This window comes from Argopecten irradians, chromosome 13 (genome assembly GCF_041381155.1).
Source record: "Argopecten irradians isolate NY chromosome 13, Ai_NY, whole genome shotgun sequence".
Lineage (NCBI taxonomy): Eukaryota > Metazoa > Mollusca > Bivalvia > Pectinida > Pectinidae > Argopecten > Argopecten irradians.
The window spans coordinates 19,835,186-19,844,659 of NC_091146.1; the positions used below are offsets into that span (position 1 = coordinate 19,835,186).

The 9,474-nt window shown below is 32.1% G+C and overlaps 1 protein-coding gene across 5 annotated transcripts in view; it reads right to left on the reverse strand.

Moving 5' to 3' along the window:
- The window catches only part of LOC138305916 (ankyrin repeat domain-containing protein 29-like), a 108,710-nt gene extending 99,542 nt beyond the window's left edge, over positions 1-9,168 (reverse strand). For 3 of the 5 annotated variants that reach the window (XM_069246207.1, XM_069246209.1, XM_069246205.1), the window contains exon 1: positions 8,943-9,168. The gene's annotated coding sequence lies outside the window, so the exon portion shown is untranslated. The remainder of the gene's footprint in view (positions 1-8,942) is intronic. The other 2 variants (XM_069246206.1, XM_069246208.1) reach the window with 2 other exon arrangements.
- Positions 9,169-9,474: the final 306 nt, after the last annotated feature.

Genomic DNA, 9,474 nt, shown 5'->3' on the forward strand with positions numbered 1-9,474 from the left:
TTTCATAAAAAAATTCATTAACTTCCGTAACTGTATGCTATGTATAAACGCAAACAACTTGTGTGTATTACATTGTACATGTATACCGCTTTATATCTCTATATGTGATATATATCTTTACATGTGACATTACAGGTAGAATTTAAAAGTCTCTTGTCTTTGTTGGGTTCTTTTTCAGTATTTACAGCTTTTATCTGTCCAGTTACTGCACATTAACCATTGATAGAGAATGATATTTTGTTCTGTTATTATGATTTAAAGATTTCCCATGAACTATATCCTGATAAGCTTGGGTATTTTAAACTTGCTCATGCGTATCATTGACCAATTGATTAGTCGGAATAACTGTCTAACCATGCTTAATATATAAATGATTTCTATATTTAGTCGATATTACGCCAACCAGTTTTACACAATACCAAAGACCCATATCATGTTTTTTTTATAAAACATTGCGAGCCCAGGATACACTGTTAGGTTTTGGACGTGTGTATAGCAGAGCAAACCTCACAGGAAACTTTATTTGTAATATTCTGGTATAACCAACTATAACAATCACGGCTAACAAATGATATATGTCATAACAACAGGTATTTGGTTTCTTGTCGTAATCCAAACCGATGATATGCATTCGTAAATAAAGTAATGTACTTAATACAAATTAATGTATCCTTCAACGTCTAATAATAAAAAAAAAACTCACATCACATATAGTTTAATGTCTAATGTTAAAACACCACCTCACAACACTGTATAGTTTAATGTCTAATTAATGTTAAAACACACCTCACAACACTGTATAGTTAATGTCTAATGTTAAAACACCACCTCACAACACTGTATAGTTTAATGTCTAATGTAAAAACACCACCTCACAACACTGTATAGTTTAATGTCTAATGTTAATGTTAAAACACCACCTCACATCACTGTATAGTTTAATGTCTAATGTTAAAACACCACCTCACATCACTGTATAGTTTAATGTCTAATGTTAAAACACCACCTCACATCACTGTATAGTTTAATGTCTAATGTTAAAACACCACCTCACAACACTGTATAGTTTAATGTCTAATGTTAAAACACCACCTCACAACACTGTATAGTTTAATGTCTAATGTTAAAACACCACCTCACAACACTGTATAGTTTAATGTCTAATGTTAAAACACCACCTCACAACACTGTATAGTTTAATGTCTAATGTTAAAACACCACCTCACAACACTGTATAGTTTAATGTCTAATGTTAAAACACCACCTCACAACACTGTATAGTTTAATGTCTAATGTTAAAACACCACCTCACAACACTGTATAGTTTAATGTCTAATGTTAAAACACCACCTCACATCACTGTATAGTTTAATGTCTAATGTTAAAACACCACCTCACAACACTGTATAGTTTAATGTCTAATGTTAAAACACCACCTCACATCACTGTATAGTTTAATGTCTAATGTTAAAACACCACCTCACAACACTGTATAGTTTAATGTCTAATGTTAAAACACCACCTAGTGTATAGTTTAATGTCTAATGTTAAAACACCACCTCACAACACTGTATAGTTTAATGTCTAATGTTAAAACACCACCTCACATCACTGGATAGTTTAATGTCTAATATTAAAACACCACCTCACATCACTGTATAGTTTAATGTCTAATGTTAAAACACCACCTCACATCACTGTATAGTTTAATGTCTAATGTTAAAACACCACCTCACATCACTGTATAGTTTAATGTCTAATGTTAAAACACCACCTCACAACACTGTATAGTTTAATGTCTAATGTTAAAACACCACCTCACATCACTGTATAGTTTAATGTCTAATGTTAAAACACCACCTCACAACACTGTATAGTTTAATGTCTAATGTTAAAACACCACCTCACAACACTGTATAGTTTAATGTCTAATGTTAAAACACCACCTCACATCACTGTATAGTTTAATGTCTAATGTTAAAACACCACCTCACAACACTGTATAGTTTAATGTCTAATGTTAAAACAACACCACCTCACATCACTGTATAGTTTAATGTCTAATGTTAAAACACCACCTCACATCACTGTATAGTTTAATGTCTAATGTTAAAACACCACCTCACAACACTCTATAGTTTAATGTCTAATGTTAAAACACCACCTCGCATAACTGGATAGTTTAATGTCTAATGTTAAAACACCACCTCACATCACTGTATAGTTTAATGTCTAATGTTAAAACACCACCTCACATCACTGTATAGTTTAATGTCTAATATTAAAACACCACCTCGCATAACTGGATAGTTTAATGTCTAATGTTAAAACACCACCTCACAACACTGTATAGTTTAATGTCTAATGTTAATGTTAAAACACCACCTCACAACACTGTATAGTTTAATGTCTAATGTTAAAACACCACCTCACATCACTGGATAGTTTAATGTCTAATGTTAAAACTAATGTTAAAACACCACCTCACAACACTGTATGTTTAATGTCTAATGTTAAAACACCACCTCACATAACTGGATAGTTTAATGTCTAATGTTACACCAACACCACTGATAGTTAATGTCTAATGTTAAAACACCACCTCACAACACTGTATAGTTTAATGTCTAATGTTAAAACACCACCTCGCATAACTGGATAGTTTAATGTCTAATGTAAAAAAAACACCTCACATCACTGTATAGTTTAATGTCTAATGTTAAAACACCACCTCACAACACTGTATAGTTTAATGTCTAATGTAAAAAACACCACCTCGCATAACTGGATAGTTTAATGTCTAATGTAAAAAAAACACCTCACAACACTGTATAGTTTAATGTCTAATGTTAATGTTAAAACACCACCTCACATCACTGGATAGTTTAATGTCTAATGTTAAAACACCACCTCACATCACTGTATAGTTTAATGTCTAATGTTAAAACACCACCTCGCATAACTGGATAGTTTAATGTCTAATGTTAAAACACCACCTCACAACACTGTATAGTTTAATGTCTAATGTTAATGTTAAAACACCACCTCACATCACTGTATAGTTTAATGTCTAATGTTAAAACACCACCTCACATCACTGTATAGTTTAATGTCTAATGTTAAAACACCACCTCACATCACTGTATAGTTTAATGTCTAATGTTAAAACACCACCTCACATCACTGTATAGTTTAATGTCTAATGCTAAAACAACACCACCTCACATCACTGTATAGTTTAATGTCTAATGTTAAAACACCACCTCACATCACTGTATAGTTTAATGTCTAATGTTAAAACAACACCACCTCACATCACTGTATAGTTTAATGTCTAATGTAAAAAACACCACCTCACATCACTGGATAGTTTAGTGTCTAATGTAAAAACATCACCTCACATCACTGTATAGTTTAATGTCTAATGTAAAAACACCACCTCACATCACTGTATAGTTTAATGTCTAATGTTAAAACACCACCTCACAACACTGTATAGTTTAATGTCTAATGTTAAAACAACCACCTCACATCACTGTATAGTTTAATGTCTAATGTTAAAACACCACCTCACAACACTGTATAGTTTAATGTCTAATGTTAAAACACCACCTCACATCACTGTATAGTTTAATGTCTAATGTTAAAACACCACCTCACAACACTGTATAGTTTAATGTCTAATGTTAAAAACACCACCTCACAACACTGTATAGTTTAATGTCTAATGTTAAAACACCACCTCACAACACTGTATAGTTTAATGTCTAATGTTAATGTTAAAACACCACCTCACAACACTGTATAGTTTAATGTCTAATGTTAAAACACCACCTCGCATAACTGGATAGTTTAATGTCTAATGTAAAAACAACACCTCACAACACTGTATAGTTTAATGTCTAATGTTAATGTTAAAACACCACCTCACAACACTGTATAGTTTAATGTCTAATGTTAAAACACCACCTCGCATAACTGGATAGTTTAATGTCTAATGTTAAAACACCACCTCACAACACTGTATAGTTTAATGTCTAATGTTAAATGTTAAAACACCACCTCACAACACTGTATAGTTTAATGTCTAATGTTAAAACACCACCTCACATCACTGTATAGTTTAATGTCTAATGTTAAAACACCACCTCACAACACTGTATAGTTTAATGTCTAATGTTAAAACACCACCTCACATCACTGTATAGTTTAATGTCTAATATTAAAACACCACCTCACATCACTGTATAGTTTAATGTCTAATGTTAAAAAACACCACCTCACAACACTGTATAGTTTAATGTCTAATGTTAAAACACCACCTCACATCACTGTATAGTTTAATGTCTAATGTTAAAACACCACCTCACATCACTGTATAGTTTAATGTCTAATGTTAAAACACCACCTCACATCACTGTATATCTTAATGTCTAATGTTAAAACACCACCTCACATCACTGTATAGTTTAATGTCTAATGTTAAAACAACACCACCTCACATCACTGTATAGTTTAATGTCTAATGTTAAAACACCACCTCACAACACTGTATAGTTTAATGTCTAATGTTAAAACACCACCTCACAACACTGTATAGTTAAATGTCTAATGTTAAAACACCACCTCACATCACTGTATAGTTTAATGTCTAATGTTAAAACACCACCTCACATCACTGTATAGTTTAATGTCTAATGTTAAAACACCACCTCACATCACTGTATAGTTTAATGTCTAATGTTAAAACACCACCTCACAACACTGTATAGTTTAATGTCTAATGTTAAAAAACACCACCTCACAACACTGTATAGTTTAATGTCTAATGTTAATGTTAAAACACCACCTCACAACACTGTATAGTTTAATGTCTAATGTTAAAACAACACCACTTCACATCACTGTATAGTTTAATGTCTAATGTTAAAACACCACCTCACAACACTGTATAGTTTAATGTCTAATGTTAAAACACCACCTCGCAACACTGTATAGTTTAATGTCTAATGTTAATGTTAAAACACCACCTCACAACACTGTATAGTTTAATGTCTAATGTTAAAACACCACCTCACATCACTGGATAGTTTAATGTCTAATGTTAAAACACCACCTCACAACACTGTATAGTTTAATGTCTAATGTTAAAACACCACCTCACAACACTGTATAGTTTAATGTCTAATGTTAAAACACCACCTCACAACACTGTATAGTGTTAATGTTTAAAACACCACCTCACAACACTGTATAGTTTAATGTTAATTTAAAACACCACCTCACATCACTGTATAGTTTAATGTCTAATGTTAAAACACCACCTCACAACACTGTATAGTTTAATGTCTAATGTTAAAACAACACCACCTCACATCACTGTATAGTTTAATGTCTAATGTTAAAACACCACCTCACATCACTGTATAGTTTAATGTCTAATGTTAAAACACCACCTCACATCACTGTATAGTTTAATGTCTAATGTTAAAACACCACCTCACAACACTGTATAGTTTAATGTCTAATGTTAAAACACCACCTCACAACACTGTATAGTTTAATGTCTAATGTCTAATGTTAAAACACCACCTCACAACACTGTATAGTTTAATGTCTAATGTTAAAACACCACCTCACAACACTGTATAGTTTAATGTCTAATGTTAAAACACCACCTCGCATAACTGGATAGTTTAATGTCTAATATTAAAACACCACCTCACATCACTGTATAGTTTAATGTCTAATGTTAAAACACCACCTCACAACACTGTATAGTTTAATGTCTAATGTTAAAACACCACCTCACATCACTGTATAGTTTAATGTCTAATGTTAAAACACCACCTCACAACACTGTATAGTTTAATGTCTAATGTTAAAACACCACCTCACACCACTGTATAGTTTAATGTCTAATGTTAAAACACCACCTCACAACACTGTATAGTTTAATGTCTAATGTTAAAACACCACCTCACATCACTGTATAGTTTAATGTCTAATGTTAAAACACCACCTCACAACACTGTATAGTTTAATGTCTAATGTTAAAACACCACCTCACATCACTGTATAGTTTAATGTCTAATAATGTTAAAACACCACCTCACACACTGTATAGTTTAATGTCTAATGTTAAAACACCACCTCACATCACTGTATAGTTTAATGTCTAATGTTTAAAACACCACCTCACAACACTGTATAGTTTTAATGTCTAATGTTAAAACACCACCTCACATCACTGTATAGTTTAATGTCTAATGTTAAAACACCACCTCACAACACTGTATAGTTTAATGTCTAATGTTAATGTTAAAACACCACCTCACATCACTTTATAGTTTAATGTCTAATGTTAAAAACACCACCTCACAACACTGTATAGTTTAATGTCTAATGTTAATGTTAAAACACCACCTCACAACACTGTATAGTTAAATGTCTAATGTTAAAACACCACCTCACATCACTGTATAGTTTAATGTCTAATGTTAAAACACCACCTCACAACACTGATGTTTATGTCTAATGTAAAACACCACCTCACATAACGATAGTTTTTAATGTCTAATGTTAAAACACCACCTCACAACACTGTATAGTTTAATGTCTAATGTTAAAAACACCACCTCACAACACTGTATAGTTTAATGTCTAATGTTAAAACACCACCTCACAACACTGTATAGTTTAATGTCTAATGTTAAAACACCACCTCACATCACTGTATAGTTTAATGTCTAATGTTAAAACACCACCTCACAACACTGTATAGTTTAATGTCTAATGTTAAAACACCACCTCACAACACTGTATAGTTTAATGTCTAATGTTAATATTAAAACACCACCTCACATCACTGTATAGTTTAATGTCTAATGTTAAAACACCACCTCACATAACTGTATAGTTTAATGTCTAATGTTAAAACACCACCTCACAACACTGTATAGTTTAATGTCTAATGTTAAAAACACCACCTCACAACACTGTATAGTTTAATGTCTAATGTTAAAACACCACCTCACACACTGATAGTTTAATGTCTAATGTTAAAACACCACCTCACATCACTGTATAGTTTAATGTCTAATGTTAAAACACCACCTCACATCACTGTATAGTTTAATGTCTAATGTTAAAACACCACCTCACAACACTGTATAGTTCAATGTCTAATGTTAAAACAACACCTCACATCACTGTATAGTTTAATGTATAATGTTAAAACACCACCTCACATCACTGTATAGTTTAATGTCTAATGTTAAAACACCACCTCACAACACTGTATAGTTTAATGTCTAATGTTAAAACACCACCTCACATCACTGTATAGTTTAATGTCTAATGTTAAAACACCACCTCGCATCACTGGATAGTTTAATGTCTAATGTTAAAACACCACCTCACAACACTGTATAGTTTAATGTCTAATGTTAATGTTAAAACACCACCTCACAACACTGTATAGTTTAATGTCTAATGTTAAAACAACACCTCACATCACTGGATAGTTTAATGTCTAATGTTAAAACACCACCTCACAACACTGTATAGTTTAATGTCTAATGTTAATGTTAAAACACCACCTCACAACACTGTATAGTTAAATGTCTAATGTTAAAACACCACCTCACAACACTGTATAGTTAAATGTCTAATGTTAAAACACCACCTCACATCACTGTATAGTTTAATGTCTAATGTTAAAACACCACCTCACATCACTGTATAGTTTAATGTCTAATGTTAAAACACCACCTCACATCACTGTAGTTAATAAGTTTAATGTCACTAATGTTAAAACACCACCTCACAACACTGTATAGTTTAAATGTCTAATGTTAAAACACACCACCTCACATCACTGTATAGTTTAATGTCTAATGTTAAAACACCACCTCACAACACTGTATAGTTTAATGTCTAATGTTAAAACACCACCTCACAACACTGTATAGTTTAATGTCTAATGTTAAAACACCACCTCACAACACTGTATAGTTTAATGTCTAATGTTAAAACACCACCTCACATCACTGTATAGTTTAATGTCTAATGTTAAAAAACACCACCTCACAATCACTGTATAGTTTAATGTCTAATGTTAAACACCACCTCACATCACTGTATAGTTTAATGTCTAATGTTAAAACACCACCTCACAACACTGTATAGTTAAATGTCTAATGTTAAAACACCACCTCACAACACTGTATAGTTTAATGTCTAATGTTAAAACACCACCTCACAACACTGTATAGTTTAATGTCTAATGTTAAAACACCACCTCACAACACTGTATAGTTTAATGTCTAATGTTAAAACACCACCTCACAACACTGTATAGTTTAATGTCTAATGTTAAAACACCACCTCACATCACTGTATAGTTTAATGTCTAATGTTAAAACACCACCTCACAACACTGTATAGTTTAATGTCTAATGTTAAAACACCACCTCACAACACTGTATAGTTTAATGTCTAATGTTAAAAACACCACCTCACAACACTGTATAGTTTAATGTATAACATTAACGCCAGTGTAAACATTTGTTTTTGGGTTGCCGATATATTAGTATACAAATATAGATATATCTAATAATATTTTCGATATAAGTGCCTACAGAGTTAAATTGATATTTAGCCGCCATTAATCCAAGGCTTGGCCATTAGAATGTTATCTGTCTGTGGATGTTGGAAGGTAAATAACATGACTAATTGTATAATTACCGCCAGGGTTGTTACTGAGAGTAAACACTGCTTCATGTAGTCTTGTAGTAAACAGAACATTTTAGTATTAATAAAAGACGAACTGAGAAAGTAAAATATGTTACGGCAAGACGTAAAAAATGGAGGTTGGCTTGGAAAAGACTGTTTGATAAATGGTTAATATACATGTATGTATATTGAAAGCGCGTACTTACCTAATAGATTGGTATCTTTATCAGTGTGGATACTTATTTATGTTAACGTTGTCTATTACCTGGAATCTCTCTTCCGTTTGTGATTAATTCCATTATTTCACATTACCAGTTTATGGAACATGAAAGCCTAAGACGTAAATATATTAACGGGTGTCTTGTAACTTAATTTCCTTCCTCATTCCATACACATTACTAGCACTAACCTATATATTCACCAGGCTGTTTACGATGACTTCTATATTTAGACTTGTCTTTTAAATGACACACAATGTCCTTTGTGAATTAAACCATGTATAGTTTGATCGTTAGCCATTTTTCGCTGGTAAATATCTTACATTTAATTTACAATCTGATATGTTCGGGAAAGTCCAAGAACACTGTGAAGACCGCTAAAATGAACTGATAATAAAATTGGTTTCATTATCAATATAATTTGTATTCCTGTTATAACCGGTTAATAAGTAATTATATTTCAAACAATCATATGTATACGTGTATTAATTAAATCTTACACACATGGCCTGTCAGCCAT